The following is a 27,446-nucleotide window of genomic DNA, read 5'->3' as shown; positions in this document are numbered from 1 at the left end:
ATTACCAAGACTTTTTATTTTTGATTCTTGCATATTTCCAATTTATCAGGAAGTATCAGCAATGAAATAGAAATTCTAGTCAAAGACAAAGATGATAAAAAGAACTAAGTGGCAATTTTATGATAGAAAAATGCAATAACAAAGATAAAATCATAGTAAAAGAATGAATAGTTTAAAAAGACAATAAATAAGTCAAAAGATATAAAATATAACTTTTGGAAAATAAACAAATGAGAGAAAACAGACTAACTGAAAACCCAGGAACATGTAGGGCATAACAAAATATCTAGCATTCTTGTCATTGTAGTCCTGGAAGGAGAGGAAAAAAGAGAAGAAGACTGATAAAATTCTCAAAGGTGTAATAAGTAAATTCTCCCAAATATGGCAACCAATATAGAGAGGTGAGTAAACTCCAAAGAAGATAAACCCAAAGAGTCCATACTAAGACACATGATAAGCAAACTTCTGAAAATTAAAGGAAAAGAAAAAAACTTTGAACAGTCAGAGAGCTAGATGCTGTACCTACACATTGAAAACACAACTCTAATTAGAGTGAATTCTCTGGGATAAACTATGAATGCCAGAAAGAAATATCACAATATTTTAACTGTTCTGAATGAAAAAAAAACTGTCAACTCCAAATCCTAGATCTAGTAAGAGTACCCTTTGCAAATAAAAGGAGAAATAAGAAATTTTTATATGAAAAAATATTAGCAGACCCAAACTCAAAGGATCACTAAAGCTTCTATAAATAAAATGAAAATGTTTAAAAAAGATACCTTAGCAAATCGAGAAGGAAAAAAGAACACAGTAAACATAAATGGGTAAATACGATAGAATTTTCTTCTCTTGAGTTTTCTAAATTACATTTGATAGCTAAATCAATAGGTATAACACTGTTGTAGAGGAAATATTTAAGACAATTGTAAACTCAAAAGGATAAAAGTATATAAACAGTTAATGATTCTGAATTTCACTTGACCTGATTAAATGATGACATGAATAGACTGATAAGACATGTACATGGTTTAGAAACTATGACCAACGAACAAAAGGTGTACAAAGAGTTAAATTTAAAATTACTTTAGGTAAATCAAAATGGAATCTTAAAATATATTTAAAAATTTACAGGAGGGCAAGAAAAATAGAAATGAAATAACAAGATGAAGGAAAAATAAATTAATATATGTTAAAATATATTATTATATTAAATATAAATAGTGTAAAGTATTACAAATAAAAGACAAATTGACACCATTTGATTTAAAATCATAATCCAATTACATGTTGTCCATAAGAATCTCATCTCAAATATAACAATATAAGATTGGAAAAGAAAGATAAAAATATAAATCATGCAACTATAAATTAGGAATAGCTATCATACAGAATCTAGTACAAAGAAAATTAATGGTGACAGAACAGAAAATAATAAATGAAAAGTGTTCAATCTGCAAGTACACATAATTATTCTAAATATGTATGCACCAATAAGAGATGTGAAATATGTAAAGCAAAACATGACAGACAAAGGATAAACAGAGCAATCCCCAGTATCCTTGGAGATTTCAATATTCCTCTTTCCACAAACGGTAAAACAAATTTCACCATCAGCAAGAATACAGAACTCAGCAACATCATTAACCAATAATGAAACTAATTGATATTTATAGAACACACGACTCAACAATGGCAGAATATATATTCTTTCAAGTATCCATGAAATATAGTCCACAACACAGAATATCATTTCATAGGTCATAATCAAATCTCAATAAACTCAAAAACCATGAAGCCAGTCAGCATATATACTGTGACCACAAGGAATCAAATTAAAAATTAGTAAAAATTAGAAGAAAAACCTCCAAACATTTTAAAACTAAAGAACCCATCCTTAAATAATCCTTGGATCAAAGAGTATGTCTCTAAGGAAATAAATGAAAAACATAATACTGCATAAATAGTAAAACACCACATATCAAAAGCTGTGGAACAAAACCAAAGCAGTACAGAAAGGGAAATTTACAGGACTAAGTCTGTTTTCTCCTGCTATCACAGAATATAACAATCTGGATAATTTTAGACAGCCTACATTCGTCTGGTACAAGGTCCTAGTGGGTAGGAAGCCCAACAATGTGGTACCAACAAAAACCTAGGGTCTTCTGCCTCCATAATCACGTGGCAGAAATTTGAAGGGCAAATGATCAAGAGAGAGAGAGAGATTGACAGTTTAACTTTATCCTTTTATCAGGCAACCATTCCAATAACAAAACTCCATTGTTTCAGTTTTTGAGACAGGGTCTCACTATGGAATCCAGGCTATCCTCAAACTCATGGTAATCTTCCTGCCTCAGCTTCCTGAGTGCTGAGATTACATGCACAGGCCACTATGATCATATTAACCCAATTTATAATAACAGCATTAATTCATCTATTCTGGTCAGAGTTTTAACAACTTAATCATCTGTTAAATGTCCCACCACTTAACACTTTCACAATGAAAATTAAATTCCAACTTTACTTTGGGGGAACTTTAGTTTAGTACTTTAGAACTTTAGTTTAGTACTGTAGTAAGCACTAAATATATAGGTAAAAAGTCTCCAATTAATAGTTAAGGAACCAGAAAAAGAAGAGTTAAATAAATCCAAACCAAACACACAAAAAGAAATGAGTAGAAATCAATAAAATTGAAAATAGAAAAAATTAATGAAAAAGATCATATTTTTTGAAAACATGAATAAAATTAATACAGACTTAGCATGAAGGCCAAAGAAAAATTAATAGAAAAACAGATAATCATTACTGTGTTATAAATTTTTCTTGTCTTTGTCCCAAACTATACTTAGTATAGCATCAAAATTAGTCTTGAATAGGTGACATTCAAGTTGTCAGTTCCCTACCTTAAAATAGAAGGAGCTGAATTTATTTGAATTTTTGTCTATCTTCTATCTATCTATCTATCTATCTATCTATCTATCTATCTATCTAAGAGACATCTTGACCATACTTGTGAAGGAATAGTCTTTGCAAGAAACATTTGAGCTAGTATGAAGTCTTATGTCTGTCATCTCAGCACCCTGGGATGCCGAGGTAAAAGGATTGCAAGTTTAAGCTCATCCTGGGAAATTGAGAAACTTAGTGAGGACTTGTGCTGGTTAGGGCAGAGAATCAAATTGATTGGGTTTAATATCTTCTCTGGGAAGATATATAATATCTTTCCTGCAGATGAATATTTCTAGGTTTCTCTGGGTGAGTCATGGAGGCATAGCAGTTTGGTTTTGTATCAAATTCCCTGCCCTTCCCTGTTTTTTTGGCTGCCATGAACAAAACACCCCTGTTCCATTATTTACTTCCACCATGATGTTTCTGACTTGCAGATAGACACATGTGGACTGTGTCCTCAGAAACCATGAGTCAGATTATCTTCTCCTCCTTTACATGTAGATGTCAGATATTTATACAAGCAAAAGGAAAATGAAAATTATATAGAAAATTAGAGAAGGGAGGTCACTTCTGTGATTGTAGCTGATCATGCATATTAGAAGCCTTTGAAAGTTTCTTTCAGGAAGAATTTGAAAAGGCTTGGAAATTCAGGCTAGAGAAGACATAGAATGCTGTGAGTAGAACTCAGAAGACAAAAACGCTAATAGGAATATTGACAGTAAAGTCCAAACTGAGGAGGCTTTAGTTGGGAACAAGGGACATTGTCAATTGAACAAGAGGCTGAGTGTATACAGTCTGTGCAAAAACTCTACCTTTTATCCATGTCCTGAGATTTGAGGAAGACTGAAATTAACGATGGTAGACTAATTCATTTGGAAGATGAAAATCTAATGCATGCTGCATAGAAATTATGGTGTGTGTACAGCTGGATGAATTTAGCCAAGCTTACAGTATAAACAGGGGACAAATTTTAAAGGAAATTATAATATAATACAATTTTTATCAAGAACAAACTGTGTTGAATCCATAGGAAAAAGTGCTGCTAAAGAGATATGTGCCCATACAGAGAAACTGAGTACTTTCACAGGAGCAAGAAGAAAGATATTCAAATGATATCTCAAGTATCAGGAATATACTACCCAATTGCAGGAACAAAGATACAAAATTGTAAACAATTCATTTGGGAAGACAGCCCCTAGAAACCATACTCAAAATGTTCAGCCACCTATGCACACTCCAAGGAGGCCTGGTTGGTGTCCATGCTGTTGAGAAATCTTGGTGATATCTATGTGATGCTGTTTTTACCAGCATACAGAACGCAAGAAATATAGGGTCATGGAGGCTTCCAACCGATTTTGAAAGGAAGGCCTAAGATTTCAGGCAAGAAATCCTTGAGAGGTCAATAGGAATGAAGCCAAAGATGTCATGGAGACTACAGGAAATCAGAGATAACAGGAACACAGATCATCTGTTAAGGAAATCTGCAGAATAAAAGCAGAGCCAACCCAAGAAAGAGATCATGGGAGCCTGCAGCAACTCAAGCTCTCTGGAACTCACATCTTGCCATCATGTCTTCTAAACAGTGAATGTGCAGCTACAGCACTTAATGTTTGCCTTATTGGTAAAAGGCAAAAGATTTATATGATCTGAATAGAAACCAGAGTATGTTTGCCTTATTGGGTTTCAGTCTTGCATTGGTCCAATTCTTTTCTACCCTCTTATTCCTTCCATTTGTAATGGAAAAGTTTGCTATGTGCCATTTTACATTGGGATAATATTTTTATTTCATTTTTACAGAGGTTCACAGCTAGATATTTGCCTTTAGTCTCAGAAGACACTTGGACTTTGGAAAATGCTGGAACTATTGAGACTTTGTGGAAAGATTTATTGTTTTTAGTTGTACACAGGATAGTTGTGTTAGGTGAAATAATGAATTTATTTGGAAAGTACCCCAAAAAGGGAACTTACATTGTTCATGGTTTTTAAAGCTAGGAAATCCATTATTAAGTTACTAGCATCTTACAATTTCTATGTCCTTCAAGATCTATCCAACCCTATGTGGAAGGACAAAGGGCATGAAAGCAAGAGGGACCTAATCTCATTTTTATAACAAGCTTCCCTTCGTGACAATTAACCCATTTCCATGAGTATATCATTAATCAATCCATGACAGCAGAGACTTCAAGAACTAATCACCCTTTAGTGTCATTTTCCAAAACTATTGCATTTAAAAGTAAATTTTCATCACATGAACATTTAAACACAATAAAACCAAAGCAGATGCTATATGGGACCCCTAAGGTATTGAATTATATGATACATATAGAATATATGCAAAATAAAATAAAAGTCACCCAACTCTTGGCTCCAGCTCTGCCATGGGTCCCAAAGATGTTCTCAAACAGCAGTCCAAGGAAGAACTTCTCCTGCAGGATTTTAACTGTCACCTCTTGAACAATGCTCTTCTGTGCTCTTCTTTGAGAATGCATTCATCACATCTGCCATCTCCATCTGGTTATATTACTGAATATGACACATGGATCTTATTCAATCTGCTGTTCTGTATCATGAAATGATCTTGGTAAGCACTTATTTGGTAGCCTTTGTATTCAAGAATGTAAAAACTGTTCTCAAGCACAGAATAGCAAAGTGGGAGAATGCTGTTTCCAAAGAAGTGACTGGGCAACGTTATGAAGCTAATTATAGAAAGATGCCTCAGAATGAGAAAGATGAAAGAATCTTGTGGAAAAAGAATGAAGTTTCTGATTATGAAGCTACAACATTTGCCATCTTTTATAACAACATCTTGTTCTGGCCTTGGTTATTGTTGCTTCCTTCTTTATATTGGAGAATTTCAACTACACAGTGAACTACATTTTTTCCATAAGTACTTCATCAGGACGCATCACCATCCTCTCAACTGGTTCCAAGTGGACCATCAAAGGTTAGCACCCTGCTGTGTATCATGGGTGACCTTGTATATATAGAAAATAATAGGGGTTATCAGGGTGAGAGACACACAAGATATTTTCATAGTCTAAAGATTAGTGTTTTAAAATGTAACCGAATATAATTCATTGTTTATTGGCTCTTTTTGACAGATTGGTGAAATTAAATGAACTGTGAGGAAAGCTCAAGTTACCAGAACACTAATTAAGAGGCAATGAGACTTGTGCTATAAAAACAGGTGAAGAAAATATTTGTTTTCCTGATCTGTCAGAGGTCACAATAAGCTAGCTGTAGGCTGAGCTGTTATAATATCAGCAATAAGTTAATAACTGGTTCTCCATGTTCCAAGCACATTACAACTATTTTGAACCATAAATATCAGAATTAATCCTCTTCCCAGAGGATTGAACAGAATCATTATGTTTACAAGGCTCTGACTTTGTTAGTTAAGTGTCCCTTCCCTTTGTTTTTCTAAAGAAGAAAGGCAGCAAAGATAGACAGTAACTTAAAAATAGTGCACAGGGCTATAAAAGTTGTTCTGTGAGATTATAGCACACACTATTCAGTAGTCTTCCTTCGGCCCTGGGTGGTCATAGTGGTCAACTTGACCCTGCCATGTTGGATTTTTACATTGTCATTGGATTCACTGTTTTCATGACCATGATTTCACACCAGTGGAAGAATGTTAAAAGACAAAGAATCTCTTTCCTGAATATTGATGTGTAAAAGAGCAAAGTAGTTTTTGAGACTTTCATTCTGGAATTTGAAGTATCTGTCAAAGAATTTGCAATGCTATAAGATCTTATCAGCATTTTTCCATTAGAGGTTTCCTTCAAAAGTTCCTATCTATATTGAATAAAATACTGATCTCTTCACCCCTAGAGAGTTCAACTGAGAGAATTCTTGCATTTTTTTACCAGTGTATGTGCAGATATTATCATTTATTGCCTGTATCATCACTTGAAAAAATTCCTATTTCAGCTTTGTTATTTATCATAAATAATATCAATTTCATATTTCTGTAATCTTTTGAATACATCCTTTATTCCTACAAATTGTACCTCAAAGGAAATATATTGCTTGTCTTTAGTTTCCACTTCTAAATTTAAGGTGAACCTTATAAAAGATACATACTTATAACTTTTTAAACACATATTCATCTGTTTAGCAATTATTTCTGTGATACTAAATATGGTGATGGGGTGCCTCCAAGAACTTTTGAAGGGAGGCAGGAAGATGAATACATTTGCATAATGACCCTGATTGTTAATGTCTGCAAGTGAGGTTTACTTTTCATCATTGCATCTATAAGTTGGAAATTCTTTACTTGTCTTTGCTACATTCATTGGCTAAAGTGGTATAAACAAGGAAATAAGATATTGACTGTTGAAGTACAGCTATGTAACACATAAAGGGGTTCATTTTTGTTATATCTTTCATTTTTATTTACTTGTGATTTTTTTTTAAAAGTCAGCAGTTTGGTGGCATGAAATTTGTATATCAGTATGTTTGTTTCCTTAAAGAAATGATTCTTGGACATAACTACAACCAGAACAGGACCAACTATGTTTTATATTGTTGGTGAAAACTTACCACTAGAGGACACTACCTGCATAGGTGAAAATAATTGCTACAAATTATTGTAGATATATATATATGTATATATACACGTATATATGTATATATATGTATATATACACATATATATGTATATATATTTGTGTGTGTATATATATATATTCATGGTCTTGCACTTGCCAGGCAGATGCATATGCCACTGAGCTAAATCCTCAGCCCTATAAATCATGGTATAAGAAGTTAGTACAAAAAAAAAGAAGTTGGTAAAAATTGTGGGACAGTGAATAAGAAGAATTTTTCATATGTCCTGAATATTTCAAATGGCATCTTTTATAAAATTTTGTTCTCTAAATTTCTATATTGCTAGGTACTTTCTATGCATATGATTATATACTCCAAGCCAAATAGTTTATATTAAGGTGTTATTTTACCAACATTTTACTGTTGGAAATGCAAAACTCTTCCTCAGTATTCTCCTCATCATAACAAAGAGTGATGTGATACATAGAATTATGATTTGCTGAATCAAACTTTGATAGCAAAAACCTGCAACCAAATTTGCATTTTAAAATGACACTATAATCAATACCAAAATAAAACGTATTCTGCTATAACTGGGACTGCATTCCTCATGACACAAAGAAACAGTAGTAAACATATTTATTGGTAAATTTTCATTTCATAATTTACAATTTAATAAAAATTTTGGATTGAAATGTGGGGAAAAAGAAAATAAGAGGAAAGATATAAAAGTTAAAAACTCAAATAATATGACATAAAGCATTATTAAACAAATTTGATAGAATAAGCAATGTAAAGACTTAAATATCTCATTATAACTACTTAACAGACCAAAAATATGTAGAAAATCGATAGAAAAGTAAAAGATTTGGACAAACCTTCATATAAATAAGTCCAAAGAAACGTAATTGGAGAGCTCCCATTGAAAAACATCAGAATACAACTCTTTTCAATTACACATGAAACATTCTCCAATTTATACCATAACTACGCCATAAAACAGTCTTAGTATCTATGTAAAGAATTTAACTTTATTAGTTAAATGTTTTCCAATTACAATGGAAATTAGAAAACAATGACAAAAATTAGAAAATGAAATGTGCATAAATTAAAAAGCATACTACTAAATAAACTATTATAAAAGAAAAATCTTAAGGAACATAGGAATAATTTAAGAGAAATGTAAATGAAAGACTACTTCCCAAGGCTAATAGAAGACAACTACATTTAGAGTATGTATGGAAACTTATCTAGATTTGGTAAAGTGCCACATACCCATAACTGTAGCATTTGAAAGGTTGAAGCAGGAGGGTCACCACAAGTTTGAGGCCATCCTGGGCTACATTATAAGACATTACCTCCAAGACAAAACAATAAATTAAATTAATTATACAATTCAATGCCTATCAAATATTCTCCAGAGTTATCTCTCTGACTTAAAATTGCACCTGAGAAAATTGTGCCACTTAGAAAAATCAGAGTTTAACATAGCATGAACACTTTCTGAATTATCTGCATATTATTATACACTACAAACTGAAATATTAAAGTGACAGTTGGCTTAGTTTAATTTTGCTACAAATTCTCTATGTTTACAAATATCAATATGTTACAAAAGGTCTTTCACTGTGTTTTATAATTTTTCTCTCCAAAATTAATTATGGTAATTATGTTAATTTTTCTCTCCAAAATTAATTATGTTAATATTTCTAAAGTAAATAAATATCATCACATAAATGTTTAATTGATAAATTTTTCCCCTATATGAATTCCCTTAAGATAAGTATATAGCTATTCACTTCTCTGACAAGTTTGTGCTTACACTGTTCTTCATCAGTATGAATTCTCTTTTGAATGTTAAAATGTCTTCCTTGACTAAAGGCTTTCTCTCATTTTTTGTACTTATAAATTGTAGAATTATAAATTCACTGACATATAGTATGTTTTTAATTGGGTCTAAAGCCTTTTGACATTTTTTGTACTTGCTGAGCTTTTCAACAATATGAATATTCTGAGTTCAAGCTACTTGGCAATCCATATTAATAATTTCCCACTTTTGTTACACTTGTAGAGATTTTTTATATCAATAGAAATGTTCTAGTATTGAGTTAGTTATTGAAATATAGTAAAGGTTTCATTGCTTATTTATATTCATAAAGATTGTAAACAGTATGTATTCTCTAGTGCCTTCTCTAATATGAAGGACAGATTTTAGTTTCAAAATATGCTTATATTCCTTATAGCCATTTACTTTCTCTCCAGTGTGAATTCTCTGATATTGAATAACAAGCCAATTCACAATTAAGGAATTGTCATATTTCTTACATTTATGCAATGTTTCCACATTATGGTTTATTTAGTTTTTAAAAATAAGTAAGTATAAAAGCCTTATTATATTTCTTAAATTCATGGACTTCTTCACCTTTATACATGGAATTTTTCATGCTATGTGATTGAGGACGCTGTGTACACACAATGAAGACTTTATTTCATTCATGGTGATTATCAGTATGAATTCTCTAATTACACAAGGACTAAATGCCAAGCACCCTTCCAAATTTCTCACATTCATCAGATTTTTTCCAAAGTATGAGTTCTCTGGTGTTAAGTTACTAGTACACATGCAATAAAGGCTTTCCCTCATTCTTAATATTCATAAAGTTTATAACCAGTATGAATTCTCTGTTTTCAGAACAGTCTGTTTGATGAGAGGTCTACATTATCTCCTTATAAATCTGAGATTCTTAACAGTATGAATTCTCTAGTATTACCAAAACTGTGCACACAAATAAACTTTTCTCATATTCTATTTTTTAATATATGATGGACTGAAATCAGGGATGCTCTAACACTAAGCCACAGTCCCAAATCATTTTTATTTTAAGAACAGTTATGTTAAGTTTCAAAAGGTGGACTTAATTTTGTGATCCTTTTCTTATCCTCCTGAACACCATCAATAACATCCTCCCTCTCAAGTCCTTAATATTCAAAAGTTTAGCATCAATATGAATTCATTATGATGTGGTAAGAAATGAATCAAAATATCTTCTCACATTCATTTCTTTCATTATCTTTTCACCAGTATGAATTCTCTGGTGCTGAGTAAATTACTATTCACTGTCTAAGATTATTACACACTCTTTATGATCATTTTAATTTTAATCAGAACAAATTTTCCCTAATTATAAAAAGGGTTTTATTTATACTATTATTTTCACTGAGACTCTATTATGAATTATATGATATAAAATAAGAATGTCTATAAGCAGTCATTATTATTCACAGAATAATTTAAGTAAAACACTTCTTACTCATGCCTTCATAATTTCAGTAAATTCTGAACACAAAAGCTTTATAGTCTAGCTCATTAGGTCTTACACTATTTCACTAAAAAGGGAATTGTGCTGCCCACAAGGCAGAGGATTAAGAACCTAGAACAGATACTATATCAATGTACAATTTGTGGTCCACAACAGATGAGTTTATATGTAAATGTAATTTAGGCAGTGAAGCCTGTTTAGAGGAGGTGGGTCACACAGGTATGGCCTAGAAAGATGCAACTACATCCTCCCTCTCCCTCTCCTTCTTATTGCCATGTCATGAACTGTTTCTTTGCTGCCATGATTCTCTACTATGCTGTCCTGCCTTTCTATCAGTAAACTATGGGCTGAAACCTCTATTAACTCCAAACCAACACAAACCTCTTCTTCTTTAATTTGTATGTGTTAGGTATTATATCTTAGCAACAAGAAAGTAACTAAGATTTTTGTTATCAGAAAAGTGAAGTCATTGTTGTGACATTACCTGACCATATGATTCAGAAGCCTTCAAGATTGGTTTGCTGAAAATTTGGAAAGGTTTGAAAATTGTTATGGTTTGTATCTAGATGTACTCCCTCCAAAGTCTCATGCATTCATGGGTGGGGCTTTTTGGAGCTGGCTGCATCTAAGGAGTATGATACTGGAATTAAGGGTGTATGGTCCTAAAATCTACTGGTTGGAAATTAATACAGCTCTGGATGTAATTGATTGGGTTTACCAAATACAGAAGCCTTAAACTTTAGTGTGTGTGGCACAACCCAGAAGATTTTTAGCCTGGATGGAATAAAAGGAAAGATGGAAGGCAGGCTGGTGGATGCTTGCTGCTTGATGCCAGATCTCCCATGGACTTTTTCTCCTGAGCTTCCCTTCTGCCATTCCACACTTCCTTGATGACAACCAACTATGAATTGAAACCTCTGAAAACTATGAGCTCAGTAAATCTCACCTCCTTTTAATTTGTGTGTCTGGTATTTTGTCCCAGCAGAGAAGAGTAGCTAAGATAGTGTTTAGATACTTTTCTCTCATTGATGAGACAAAATACTGAACAGTCAAAATCAAAGAAGGGAAGTTTTATTTGGCTCACAGTTTGTGGAAATTTCAGTCCCATAATCAGTTATCTCCAAGGCAGGGTGGCATGGCACAGGGGTAACAATTAAAGTGACAGAAGACAGCAAAAGCAATGAGAGTGGGGCTGAGGATTTAGCTCAGTGGCATAAGCACCTGCCTTGCAAGCAGGCAGTTGTGAGTTTGATCCCTGGTACCAATAAAAAAAAGCAGTGAGAGCAAACAGGGGAGAACAAGTCTCTTTTCCTCCCTTAAATTGTAAGCAAGTCATTCTCATCCCTGAGCAGGTGTAACATTCACACCATCTCCATACCCCCTCTTCTGCAGAGTCAGGATAATTACAAAGTGAAGGCACTGATCCCCTGGTGAGTCACTTAGTTAAGCTTTGAAACTTGGAAACTTGGAAACCAGATAAATTTCTTTAAACTGGTTTTCAGATACAAAGACATGCTTATTCTTACCATTTCACAACTTGAACACTATTATCACAGCTTTACCAATCTTCAAGAACTATGTCCACTAACATTATATTACATTAGGACCATAACATTTGTCCCTGACTCCTCAAAGACTCATGCACATCCTTTTAGGCAAAAGACATTTAGCCCATCTCTAGGAGTAGTCACAGTCCTAACAGCTTCAGTCCAAGTCCCAAATATCCTCCAAAATGTAAGGCAAACTCTTAGCTTTGAAACCTAGTACAAATGAAAACTTAAATGCTGCCAACATTCAATGGCACAAGATAAACATACCTATTCCAAAAGTTACAAACAAGAGAATACAAAGAATTAGAACCAAAGCAATACCACAGTCTAGCAGGGCAAAGTTTAAGTCCTATATTTCCATGTACAGCATCTAAGGCAACCTGTGACAATTTGTGAGCTCCAAAAGGCTTGGTGGCACTACCCCATGGCACTTCTGGTGGTTGTAGCTCCCTCAGCTTCTCTCTGTGGCAAGCTTTGCTCCTTCCTTTCAGGTTCCCTCACACAATCCATGTTTCCGGCTTTTAAAAACTTCAGGAATCTCCATTGTATCTTTGGCTTCACCCTCACAGCTTCACACATTGCTTTCTAGTGTCACATTGACTAGCCTCCTAGACCTTCCAAAATCTAGGAGAAGTCTTCTTAAACCCACTACCTTTCATTCTACATGCACCTAAAACCAGAAACATATAGATACCGCTAATGTCTGCTACCACCTGCAGCATTATCCAGCCTTCTCTTTCTCTTGGTTTTAAGAGTAAAGTGCGTGTATTGAGGACACTCTGATTCTGATTCTGGACGTGGCACTCAGCAACTTTCTCCTCAAAGCAAAGCCTTTCATTTTTGAAGTTTTGAGGATGTAAAGGGTGAAAACTTGCTGCTTCTTGTGGTGCCTGTAGGCCAACTTTTATAGTCTCTTCTTCCTTCTTCCTCAGTAATTGAGATCTCATCAGTCTTATCTTTGTAGTCCGCAGCTTTACTAGAGTTTCCCTTATGGCCAGACTCACAATGTTTTAAATCATCCTGATGTGCTCTTTTCATTTGATTCTCAATGTAGATCTGGATAAAAGCCCCCAACAGTAGCCATGCCACTGCCTCAGTTTTCAACTGTCTTGAAATTTCTTCTGCTGGATTAATTAGTTCGCCACCCTTAATCTCAGTCTCAGACAAAATCTCTGGACATAAGCAAAATACACATAAACTTCCTTCCAAGCCATAATACACTTGTCCACCCTTAATCTCAGTCAGGAAAAGCCTCCAGACATGCAAAAATACAGAAAACTTTTGTCAAATCATAACACACTTCATGTGGAGTTCAGCAGCTAATACAATCCTTCCCAACAGAAACTTCCCAAGCCTGGTATTCACAGACTTTCTGGTCTTGCTCCCATAGCCTAAGGCATTCCATCTCTATTTTTTCATCTGGCAGCTCCAAATCTTTCCAAACTCTTCTCACAAGCCATTTACAAATGCTCTTGAACCACATGATCAGTTATAGTCACAGAAATGACCCCACTTCTCTGGTACCAAATTTTGTCTTAGTTACTTTTCTTTTGTTGCTAAGACAAAATACCCAACCCAAAATCGAAGAAAAGTTTTATTTGGCTCATAGGTTGTGTAGATTTCAGTCTATATTCAGTTGGCTCCAAGGCAGGATGGCACGGCACTGGGGTAACAGTTAAGGTGACAGAAGACAGCAAAAGCAGCAAGAGCAAAATAGAAAGAGCAAGCATCTTTTACTCTTTTATGTCATAAGCAGTCTATCCCTCCTCAGTGTGGGTGGGTGTATTCCTCACACCATATCCATGCTCTCCTCCTTATTTGGGGGGGTGGGTTCGTTTGTTGTATTGTGTTGTTTTGTTTTGCACTAGGGACTGAACTCATGATTTCACACCTACCAAGCAAGTGTGTGAACCACTGAGCTAAATCCCCAGCAAGGATGTTTACAAAGTAAGACCTTGGTCCCCTGATGAGTCACTTAAACTTCTAAACTTCTCAAGTTGACACAATGTGTCAAGTATTATAGACAGAGATATTAGCTGAAAAATCAGTCCCAGAATACCAAGCTTAATGGGAGATTTGGGCCAGAATGTTTTAGTTACTTTTTCAATCTTAGGACAAAATACCTAACGTATTGTGCACTTCAGATTTAAAGAGCCCAGTCCCAGGCCTGGAGCTTAGTGTAGTGTCCCCATGTGAGTTCATATCAGGAGGCTGACAGGTTTGCAATGGAAATATGAAGAGTCTTCACTGGAATGCTAAAGGGTCTGTGATGGGAGGCTGAAGAGTCTGCACTGGGAAGCTAAGAAGTCCATATTTGAAACCGGGAGATGACATTCATGGTAAAGGGAAAGACTGGGACTCTTCTGAAAACAGAAGCGAGCTTTCCCTTTTTGTTCCCTTTTAATTTCATTCATGCAATAAACCTATTGATTTGTGCCATTCACACCCAGGGTGACTATTTTGTCTTCAGTAAAACCCTTCAGTCATACCATAACTATGCTGATACAATTTGGGCAGTTCTTATTCAAACTGAAACAACCAGCTAACTATCACAATCTACCCCTTGTCAACTTGAAAACCAGACACATTTCCTTAAATCATACTTAGTCTCTAGATATAATTTCATAGTTGTGTATAACATGTTACAACTATCCTGCATACAAACAGAAATGCACTAACTCTCTCCCTAGAACAGGTGGCAAGTTTTGTTTGGGTAATGCTTAGTCCTAACATTTCATAACTGAACATTATAATATAGACATAACAATACTAAAGAACCAATATTAAATATATCAACATTATATTACATAGGAAGCATATTAGGAGATAAATATTAGAATTGCAATCCTCATTTGTATAACTGACAACAGGACCATAGTCTGATGTTAGAATTACATTCTACTACTCATTCTGTATTCCCTTGGTTTTCAGCAAGCACCTCAGCATATCTTACTTCCTTCCCTGGAAGGATAACACATATGCTCTTTCCTGAAGATTATAGACTATTTGTCATCCTGCCTGGACTGGGTTGTTGTAGTTTTCCCACTGATCTTAATAACACATCATGGTAAAACAATGAAGTTGCCTGTCTTAGTTACTTTTTACTCATTGCTGAAACAAAACACCTGATGACCAAAGTTGAGAAAGGAAAGATTTATTTCTTACAGTTTTGGGAGGTTTCAGTTTATACTAAGTTGGCTCAAAGATAGGTGGGCATGGAGAGGCCACAGCTCATGGCAGCTGTAAACAGCAAGGCAGAAACCGGCAAGAAAGTGAGACACACCTTTTTCCTGCCATTACATTACATCCTGGCTCCACCCCTAGGCCAGTGTAGCACTCACACCCCCTATCCAAGTGCTAGACAGTGAATCAATCACAAATGCACAGTACAAATGCATAAGACCTGGGGGCCACAGACATAAACTATGATATTCCACCCCTGGCCCCCAGGACTCATGTATATCCTTTATACAAAAGACATTTAGTCCATCTCCAAGAGTTGCCAAAGTCCTAACAGTTTCAGCATTGCTGAAAAGTTCAAGTCCAAAGTCTCCTCCAAGATCTATGGCAAGCTCTTAATTGTAACCCCTGTACAAATGAAACAAGGTTAAACATTTCTGAAATGCAAAGGCACAAGATAAACAATACCATTCCAAAAGTTACAAACAGGTTAATATAAAGCATTGACATAAACCACAGACATACACCATGACATCCCCTAAGGGATCTCCTGTACTCCTGTATTCTTCTTTTCCTCAATTGTAGGGTGACTATCAAATTTCCCCTTCAAGTCTGGACAACCATCTTTGCCAACACCATAACTGCCTTTTTAGCCTGTCTTCTCAGAGACTTGAGGAGACTAAATTGACCGGGAAGAAGTCTTGGTGCAATGCAATAATTGTTGTGTTTCTGCGTACAAGGTTTCCTCCTTCTGGAACTAAGACTTTTAGGCCAAGAGAAGATAAGGTCATGGAAAAATGAAGTAAACATTTGGCTACTGAGCCACTAAGGATAATGGTGAATAGTATCATTTCCACTTTTACCTCTTGATTCCTGGACCTGTCATTCCTGTGTATGGAAGATATGGTACCATACATCAGATGCTGATTCAAAGCATATACAGATCTTTGAAGAACCTTACCCCAGCCCCAGCTAGGTGGCACTATAACTGCATCTTCAAAGCCCATTCCACCTTTCTATCAATTAAACCATTTCTAGATGGTGAAGAACATGGTAAGATCAGTGAATTTCATAATCATGAGCCAATTGCCTCACTTCTTTGGCCATAAAGTATTTTCCTAGATTAGAGACAATGCTGTGTGGAATTACATGATAGTGAATAAGTTCACAAATGGCCATTTTGGTAGAAATGTTCCATACAGGGAAGGCAAAGCCATATCCTGAATAAGTGTGCATACTAGCAGGACAAAGCAGAGTCCGTTTCATGATGGAAGAAGTCCAGTATAATCAACTTACCACTAGGTAGCAGATGATCACCACAGGAAATAGTGCCACATCTGGAACTCAGTATTTTTCTCTGATGTTGCTATATTCAGTTGTAGCTTTAACCAGATCAACTTTAGTGAGTGGGCCTGTGTTGGCTGGCCCCATATACAATCTCCATCCCTGCCACTATGGCCACTCTGTTCATGAGTCTTTTGCACAATGACAAAGATGGCTGAAGAAAGAAATTGACTGCTATCTATGAAATAGTCATACTATGCACTTGATGTTGTCAAAATGTTCTTCTGCTGAGGTCATTGTTTGGTGAGCATTTACATAATATACAAATATTTTTACATTCCTTGCCTATATGTAGAGGTCTATACATATACCTCTTCTCCAAACATCTTTGTCACCAATTATGTTTTTTAGAAGTTCTTAACCATTCAGCTAGACTGTTGGCTACAGCCCATGAATCATGCAAACATAAATCTGGCCAATTTTCCTTCCAAGCTAAATATGCTACTAGATACACTGCCTGAATTTCTGCCCACTGTGAATATTTCCCTTCACCACTGCTCTTCAGGCATGTCCTGTTAAAGGGCTGTAGTGCTGCAACTACTTGTGGGTGGTGCCTGCATAACATGCCAAACCATCTGAACCCTAAGTCTAGCCTTCTTTTCCTCTGACAGCTAATCACATGGTATACCCCAATGAGACTGTAGGTGCATGCTGGGAGACTAAAGGTCAGGAGTAAAGACCCATGGGCATCTGGGCTACTTCTTTATATAACTTACTTTTCCCTCTGAACCTGCCCTGGATGGTCATCTATATACCATTTCTATATAATGATGAATTGTTACAATGCATGTCCAACTTTATGACTTGGTGGATCGGATAATACCCAGTTTATCATGGACAACTCAGGTCACAACTCAGGTGACTATGGTGTTCCATAGTCAAGTGTTCAGTTTCCACTAAGGCTCAGTAGCAGGCCAAGAATTTTTTAAAGGTAAAGTTGTCTACAGATGATGGCAAAACCCTGCTCCAAAATGTTAAAGGCTTCCTCCACTGCAGTTCACCTATGGGGCCCTGCTAGAAGGAACATAAACAAAATGTAACCCTAGATTTCCAGTGATGAAAGGCAAACACAGGGCGTAATGAGGCAGAACAATCCAAAAGCCACCAACCTAGACTCTCAGAAGTAGTAACAACAGAAATAACAAATGAGTCACTGGAAAAAATCAAATCAGAAATGATTTCTCAGATAACTACAGAAATAGTGACTTTTATGAAAGTCATGCATAGTGACCATACAGAAGAGACAGATAAAAGTAGAAGAACTTAGGAAAATGTTGGAAACCAACAATGCCCAACATAGGAAACAATGGAAGCAGATTCAAACATATATCCAGATTTAAAATTCCATTGAAAACATATGCAGCTGAAGGAGCCAATGTGAGGACAGAATTACAGAAAAAAAGACAGGATTGCAATTAGCAATCATGCAAAAAAGATTTTTTTTCAAAAATACCAATGGCCCACAGGAAGTCAATCCAGTAGCTGCAAGATGATGCAAAGAAGAATAACTTAAGATTGATTAGAATCATGTTGATACCAGCACAATTTGTAATAGCTAAATCTTGAAAACAATCCAAATGCCATCAACTGAGGAATGGATAAAAAAAGATGTGGTATTTTTATATAATGGAGTACAATCCAGCTTTAAAGAAGGACAAACTAAAGGTTTTTATAGGTAAACTTGAGACCTTACTCATAAATGAAATAAATCAGACTCACATGTATAAACATAGTGTTATCTCCCTAGTATAAAAAACTGACGGAATAAATAAGACTCAAAATGTATAATAGGTAGTGTGAAAGTAAAAAGGGAAGAAACTGTTCAAAAAGAAATAACAAATAGAATGAGGGAAAGGAGAAAAGAAAAAAAAGGAAAACATTTTATAAGTATATATATATGTATAAATACATGTACAAGATAGATAATTGTACTACTAATCTCTGTTAGTTCATCAAAAAAGTTTTTGCTTTCATTGTTTGATCATTTTTTCATGTCTATATCTTGTAATCTGAGCAACTACTTTGTTTTTTTTTATTTAAAGAAAAGGAAATGAAAAAAAATACATGGAGATTAAAAAAAGGGTAGAAATAATACTAAATTACAGACAAACAAAAGGTAAGAAATTGCCAGTTGATAAGTTACAAATTGTCATCTTCGAAATGGCTGTTCAGGTTATAGAATTAAAGTATTTAGAATGACATTCAAAGAAGTGACCCTACAAACCATTCTGCTCTATGGTCGAACAAAAGCTCCGTAATATGATTATCAGTCCCACCTATTTGTTTTACATCTCTAAGAGGGTAAGGTTAACCATATCAAAACAGAACAGAACATTTAAAAAAAAACAATTTAAAGAAATACAGATTTCAAAGCAAGTCCACTGGAGATCTACCTTATCTAACTGTCTCTAGCTTCTTACAAATAGTTGTCCCTAACTTCACCCACTTTATATACTTATTGCATATTATAGAACTAATCAAATCATTACAGGATGATGGAGTCTTTTTAGGTCCTCAAGTTCCAAATTAGGGAAGACAATAGCAACTACCATCGCATCTCTCATTCTCTTTGTGATAGCCGTCCCCATCTCTGCATATGCTGAGGTTGAGCTGAAGAAACCAGTCCAATGTCATTCTAATCAGCAAGCAATAGATTGCTAGAATTTATATTATAATGCTACAAAATAAGCCTCGGGTTTTTCAGGTCTCTTCCTCAGAGTATTTGTTCCTATCCTCTCTGTATTATAGGGAAAACCAAGTCATAACAAGACAGCGAAACAATTTCCTAGAAAAACATGCAATGGATAAGACTTATAAAACTATAATATAAATGATCTTCCGTAGCTACTATGTTTTCTCTTGTTATTTTCAATAGATTTGTCCACAACACTGGCTTATTATAGTTAAACATACTATCACCTATTTTTATAAAAACTTATCTTTGACTGCATTGTAGTATTTGAGAGCTGTTACTGATTCATACCAGTATGGATATCCTTTACATCTTGTCATGCTCAGAGTAGTTTCCTCTACTTTTAGGGTTGATTCTAACACGCATACCAATTTCAAATAGGATCAGTCAAGGCCAACCAATAGTCTTATGATTCAGATACAATTAAGATCAGTCATAGTAAGACAATGTAAGTAATACAGGATTTCAGCCTAAGTCAATAGGAAAGTAAGGATAGTTACCATGGTATAACCTGCTATTTTTGGTTCTAGAGGTCTGTGTCCTCAAATCTGACATGAGTGGACAGACCAGAACAAATTTAACTCAATCTAAATATGGCACTAGGACTACTGTGTCTTTTAAATCGTTATACACCATTAGCAATGACCTCTGCTTTTTTTTTAAATATTGTTTCAGAGCTGTCTCTACTAAAGACTAGCTTACCATCTCTGCCTCATGTCTGCTACTCCACTTTTCTGCTATAATTTGTCCACCTTATTCCCTCATTCCATTGTCTGCCCCATTCACTGAGGCCTCTCTGCCACTGTAGCTGTAATCCTGATATCTCTTCCTCTCTTTCTCTGTAATGTCCTTCAGCGCTCTCTGTAGGGTTGGATTGGTGGCCACGAACTCCCACAGTTCCTCCTTGTCTTGAAAGTATCTTATTTCTTCATTAATTTTTAGAGAGACTTTTGATGGATATATGAACTTCGGTTGCATATTTTTTTCCTTCAGGACTTGGAATATTTCTCCCCACTCCCTTCTTGACTTAAGAGTTTGTGTTGATAAGTCTGCTGTTATTTTGATAGATTTCCCGTTATAGGTAACCTGAATCTTTTCTCTGGCTGCTTTTAATATTCTGGTTTTTTGGTGGATTTCTGGGATCTCGATTATTATATGCCTAGGCGTAGATCTGTTTTGGTTGTAGGTAGCTGGCGTTCTGTATGCTTCTTTTATCTGGATATCATTTCTTTTTGCTATACGTGGGAAATTTTGCTTTAATATATCTGTGAATATTTTTTGTATTTCATTTTTGGATGTTCCTGCTTCCTCACTCACATTCTTTATTCTTAGGTTATGTATCTTTTTGTCATCTTCCAGTTTTAGAATTGCTTCTTTCTGGTTCCTTGTTATTTTTAAGAGGCTTTTTCTTTCACGTTCATAAGCCCTAAATCTCTCTTCAAGTTTCAGAAGGTTGTCTTTAGTTTCTGTCAAGGCATTTTGCCAATATTCAATGGAGTTTTTAGTTTCCTGATATTCTCTTTGGATCTGTTTCATGTATTCTAAGTTATGCTTAAATTCTTCTTCAGATGCTTCTCTTTCTTTTCTGATTTCCTCAGTTCTTCCATCTGTGTTCTCTTGGGCGGGGCTTGTCATTTCTTTAATTAATCTCTTTATATCTTGCCTCACTTGGATCAGGAGTACATCTTTAAATTCCTCTATGAGATCATGTAAGTACTTTTTAATTTCAGCTGATGCTGTGTCGAGTAGAGGATGGTTACTGTGTTTGTTCTCTTCAGTGTTTAGTTCTCTTGGGTTTATTTTCTCCTGTTGAACAGCTGGAGATTTTTTTTATTTTTATCTCTTGTCATGTTTCTGGTTTCTTTCAGACTGTCCCGGAGTTCTCTGGCCCTCTCCGAATTGCTTAGGGCCTTTCAGAAGCGTGCTGGCTTGAGTTTTTGCTGTCCTCCCCAATTTGCTGTTATCTGGGGTAGGCTGGGATGCAGGGGAGGTACAGTCTAGTCTCTAGCCTCTGTGTCAGTTAGTTCATAAATTAGGCTGTACTTTCTGGTTGTCACTGAGTTGTGACTATTTTGTATCCACTTATTGGGCCCCAAGCAGAGGCTTGGTTTAGCCCCAGTAGCTCCTGCCAGTTCTCTTTGAATCAGAAGCAGCTGAGTAATGGCACAGGATTCTGCCCAAGTCCCAGCCATTCTCTTCCAAACCTCTCTGTGACAGGAGCACCAGAAAAGCAGATCTGCCCAAAACTAAGATGGCTCCCACTAAGTTCTCTGTGTGGAGCTGAAGCCAGCAAGTAATCAGGCTCTGCCAGGACTCAAGATGTCTTCCACCAGCCCTCCCTACAAGGGGACCTGGTGATGTCACCAAGCTGTGGTTTCTGCCGCCAGGCTAATATTTCTGCACCAGACTCTGTGTTATTGATTTCCCTGTGGTGGCGGGCCAGCTGTTCTCTGGCCAAACCCAGCAGCCGCGGGGTTCTCTGTACTCACCAGAGTCCGGTGCAAGTCCTCGTTCTGGGACCGCCGCACACCGAGCTGTCCACTTTTCCCGCACTCCCGGCACAGCGCTGACCGGTCAGATATCTGTGCACCGTTTAGATTTGAATCGCCAGAGCTTTGTACATCCGCTCTGGTGCAGCGGTGCAGATGTGGCTGCTACTTGGAGTCTCAGTCCGGGTCTCAGTTTCCCGCAGTCCCCAAAAGCAACTCAGCTTTTCGTGCTGAGTCCACGAGTCTGTTTGTTGATTTAAGGGTGCGGGATTTGCAGCCTCCCGTTATTGGCGTTGAAGGTCTCAGCACAACTTTAAATCCTCCAGCTGTACTGTCTTGGTTAATAAGAATCGCTATCGATTTGTCTGGCCCTCTCCATGCTGTCTTTTTTTAGCTTCGAGTTTGAATTCTCTGGAGAGACTCTTCGCTCAATCCCCTAGCCCGCCACCATTTTCAGAATCTCTCTCTGAGCAACTACTTTGAAGATAACAATATGCATACATTAACCATTCTTAATCTTCTATTATGTTGGTTTGAAATTCTATATCATTCTTTTTACTCTTTTTGTTTTAAATAGAAATATTTATTAAAATCAGTTAAAACTCAAGACATAGCACAAATGAAATTTCTTCTTTAAAAAAAAAAACCTGTTCACAGAAATCCTGCCAAAATCTTCCTAAGCAGAAAAAAATAATTTGGCATACAGATAAGTGAGTAATATAGAATTCCTGTTAGACATGATCAAAAAAAATCAACACTAAAGAAAAGCAACACAAAAACAGAATATTAAAAGCTGTTAGAAAATACAAATAAATCACCTCTAAAGAAAAACCCATCCAAATCACATCAGACTTCTCAACACAAACCCTTAAGTCTTGAGAGCTTGGAGTGAAGTATTTAAACCCATAAAATATCCTCCAACACAGATTGATGTACCACTCAAAACTCTTACAAAATTAGCGGGGAACTAACGCACTTCCATGACAAAGAAGAGCTGAAGAAATTCATGAACATCAAACCAGCACTTCAAAATGTTCTAAAGGACATTATATAAAGACATAACAAGGGTTACAACTCCATAAACCCCAAAATTAATCCACCAGGAAACCAATTAAACACAGGAAGGAAAAGGGAGCCAACACCAGGAAATTAACATGACAAAGAAAAGTCCATACATATCAGTTATAAACAGCAATGTTAATGATCTCAATACACCAATCAAAAGAAACAGACTATCAGAATAGAAGCAAGGTCCAGCAACATGCTGCATACAAGAAACATATTTAGTTCAAAAAGAAATTCATAGGCTGAAAGTCAAAGGATGTAAAACAATATTTCATGTGATAAGAATGCAGAAAAAAGCTGGAGAAGCTAGTCTATTCAGATGTTAATTTCAAATCAAAACTAATCAAGAGAGACAAAGAAGGTCACTACATCCATATAAAATGAACAACTCAAAAGGAGGAGATAACAGTCATAAATATATGTGCACCAAATACCAGTGCACCCAACTAGATGAAACAAATACTGATATGAAAAAAGTCAAATAACCACTAATATATGTGTAATGCAGAACCTCAGTCACCACTGTCACAAATAGACAAATCAACCAGACAAAAAAATTAACAATGAAATGTTAGAACTGAAACAAACTTTTTTGGCTTTTTGAGACAGGGTCTCCATTTGCAGTTCAAGCTGGCCATGTGCTCACTTTTTAGCCCAGGCTGGTCTCAAATTTGCAACAATCTTCCATCCTCAGTCTGCTGAATGCTGGAATTACAGCCATGCACTACCATACCTGGCTTGAAACAAACTTTTGAACAAATGGATTTAGCAGATGTCTACAGAGTGTTCTACCCCACAATATTAAAATAAACACACTTCTCAGCTGCAGATGTGATGTTCTCCAAAATAGGCCACATACTAGCTCATAGAAAATGCTTAAGTAAATGCAAAGAAATTGAAATTATCCCACGCATATTATCAGACCATACTGCAATGAAATTAGAAATCAATGCCAAAAGAAACCACAAAAACTTTATAAACACATGGAAATTAAATAACATCTTCCTGAACAACCAATGGGTCACAGATGAAATTAAAGAAGAAATTCGGTCCTACAATTAAACAATAATGGTAGTACAACATACCAGAATTTATAGGACACAATGAAAGCAGAAATATGAGGGAAATTTATAGCACCTAATTCTAATTTTTTAATTTTATTTTTATCAGTACCAGGGATCGAACTCACGACTGCCTGCTTGCAAGGCAGGGACTTATGGCACTGAGCTGAATCCCCAGTCCCTACAGCAGCTAATTCTCATATCAGGAAAATAGAGTGACTGCAAATAAATAATTTAATGTTGAAACTCAAGATTCTAGAAAAATGAGAGCAACTCTAGCCCTAAGCTCTTATGAGAGAGGAAATTATGAAGATTGGAACAGATGTTAAAGTAATTGAGACTAAGAAAAGGCTACAAAAATCAATGAATCAAAGAGTTGATTCCTAGATACATATGAATTACCAAAGCTGAGTCAAGAAGATATCAAAATAAATCAATATCAGTCTTTACTCCTGAGAGAGTTCTGACCTATCTGGACTGCCCAAATAGCCACACCATTTGTCTCTCTTTATTTAACCTGCTCTCTTTACACTTGTTTAGGAGGGTAAGGGTCTGATCAGCTCCTAGTAGTCACTAGTCTTCAGTAAAATGCAAATTAAAACAACACTGATACATCATCTCACTCCAGAAATAATGGCTATCAGTAAGAAATCAACTAACAACAAATACTAGTGAGGCTATGGGGAAAAAGGAATCTTCTCCATTGTTGGTGAGAGTGTTAACTGGTACAACAAGTATGGAAATCAGTATGGAAATTCCTCAAACAACTAGAAGTAGAGGCTTTCACTTAACCCAGCTACTCCCCTTCCAGGGATCTTCCTAAAAGAGTGAAAAGCATCATATCACAGTGATATATGCATACCCATGTTTCAGCAGCACAATTTATAATAGATAAATAATGGAAACAACCCACATGCTAATCCACAGATTAATGCATAAAGTAAATATGGTATTAATATACAGTAGAGTACTACTCTGACATAAAGAATGATAAACTTGAGCTGTTTGGAGACAGATGGGTGTACTTCAAGGCCGTGTTTTTCAGTGTAATAAATAATGCATGCAAGTTTAAATATCACACTGTTTTTCTTGTGTGAGGAATCCTAATGTTAAACAAGGAGCAAATTAGAGGATAGATATTGGGAAGTAGGAAGAATCTGTTCAATTGGAAAGAGAAATAAGAAAGGGAGAGGGAAAGAAGACAAAAGGCCTTTAAAAACAAATAATTATTGGAAAAATGGAAACAAAGATTCTGTAAATGTGGAGGAGACAAAATGTTGAAGGAGGGAGGGGAATGGGAAAAAATAATTAAGATGTGTTATGTACTGGTACAAATTATCTATGATTAATTTAAGCACTACACATGGCAAATATGTACTAATAAAATATTTTAAAATAAAACTTTGGCAATCCATCCTGGCTCCTCTTCATTCAAGAGGTTCAGGGTCTGTAAACTGGCTTAAACACAGGAACTGATTCAGGATTCTCTGACATTATTATTTGAAGCAGGTTTCTGTTTATTTGCCCTTAAATTTTTTTCATATATAAATATAGTAAAAAAAATTTAGGCTTCTTGTCTATTTCATTTTTTTGAAACACTGGCTAATCAGACAATGCCACAGTTCTACATGTATCAGACAATTCGAATCATTTTTCCACTTTTGATGTTCATAATGGTAAGTGTGTGCACCTAACCTTTGACAATTAAATGCTTCTATTTGACCCCTGCCACTCTGGAATCCAGTTAAGGCCATTTTTCCTTAAGTTTCCCACTCAAATAACAAAGGTCCCAGCAGTAAGGTCTGACATACAGAGAAGAGCAATGACAGGGCTCTTCATGGATGCCAGTGCTTCCCTCATGAATTGCTTTTTCAAGATGTTAGTGAAGGGTACATTTTCTGAATCATCCCAGTGTTGAAGATTAGGTTTAACATGACAAATCCACTGCATGATTCCCATTTCTCTGAACCTCTGAATTCCTTCATCAATAGTAAACCACACACACACAGAAAAACAGTAAGTCACAGAATATCAGGCATCTCTAATTCAATCACATGGGCCATCTTTTGGTCCATTTGCTGTCAAATGGCCAATAAACTATTAATGTCTTTTTTACTCCATGGGCTGCAACATTAAAGTCAGAATCTCCATTTAAATGTATCCATATGACTCAGCCAAGTGTATGTGTTTGCTACATTCTCCACGCCCATAAAAATCCATTTCCACAATGTTCATCAGGCCTCTACTTATAAGACTTAGAAAATTCAAGTTCTTTTGGAGACTATTAGATCTCCTCATAAGTCACACTTTGCATCACAACCTTAGGAGCCTTCCGCAATTTGAGCCTGGTTATAGTCCTAGAGGTGAAAGGTCTACAAGCAAAATAGGGGTGAGGGTGGATTCTGAAGAGTGCCAGCATTATCATATTTGATCAACACAGCATTATTTACCTTCAGTATATTAGGAGAAAACAACACCACTGGGGGTGGGGATGCCTCTGTCACTGTGAGTTGAAAAGTCTCTTTCTCTGGAAAAATAATCTTATTAGAGTCTAGGAGCTCAGCATCCTCAGCCTCATCAAGATTCTTCCAAACATCTTCATCCCGATTTATGGGATTGCATTTCTTTCCAATCAGTGCACTCACAGTGCACTCACTTTAGATACCATTAAAGACTAAACTTCAAATTCACAATATATTTCAACAAATCAAATTATGAGGGCTTGTATCTGGGCTTCTGAAATCTCAAACCTTGTGGATAAAGGAAAAGAGATCGACTTTCAACTCATACTTAGAAACTTTTAAATCTACCAGGAGTGGTAGCTCATTCCTATAATCCTACCACTTGGGAGGCTGAGTCAGGAGGACTATCATGAGTTTGAAGCCAGTCTAGACTGCTTAGCAAGATGTTGCCTCAAAAAAACTTTCAAATATAAATGTTTCTTATGTGTGTCTAGAACTAGAAATTTGAATCTTTGAGCTCCTTATTTTCCTTTATTAATTTGTCCTCATAGGAGACTAGATTTCCTACACAGATTTTGAGCTCATTGCTTTCCTTCTTTAGTTTGTTCAGAGATGCTAAGAGCAACCAACCAACATCATTATATTTCCCACTCTGCCAAATTAGAGAGTCAACTCCAGGAAACATTGACAGTACTAATGAATTTCATCTTTACAATTCTTTTTCTTTAGAGTCACTCCTGATTACAAAAACTTGTGTCAATCTGTGCTTACTAGACAAATTGATTCTATGCA

General features: G+C 35.7%; 1 protein-coding gene and 1 pseudogene across 1 annotated transcript in view; both read left to right on the top strand.

Moving 5' to 3' along the window:
- Positions 1 to 27,446, top strand: part of LOC134472019 (uncharacterized) — a 153,862-nt gene that overhangs the window by 56,086 nt on the left and 70,330 nt on the right. The window lies entirely within an intron of this gene.
- Positions 5,322 to 5,892, top strand: LOC100736148 (translocon-associated protein subunit gamma-like; annotated as a pseudogene).

Source organism: Cavia porcellus, unplaced genomic scaffold, assembly GCF_034190915.1.
Source record: "Cavia porcellus strain 051 isolate PalLab524CR breed Dunkin Hartley unplaced genomic scaffold, mCavPor4.1 scaffold_21, whole genome shotgun sequence".
Taxonomy (NCBI): domain Eukaryota; kingdom Metazoa; phylum Chordata; class Mammalia; order Rodentia; family Caviidae; genus Cavia; species Cavia porcellus.
Note: the sequence above shows the minus strand (reverse complement) of the source record. Positions and strands in the feature narration are given on the sequence as shown.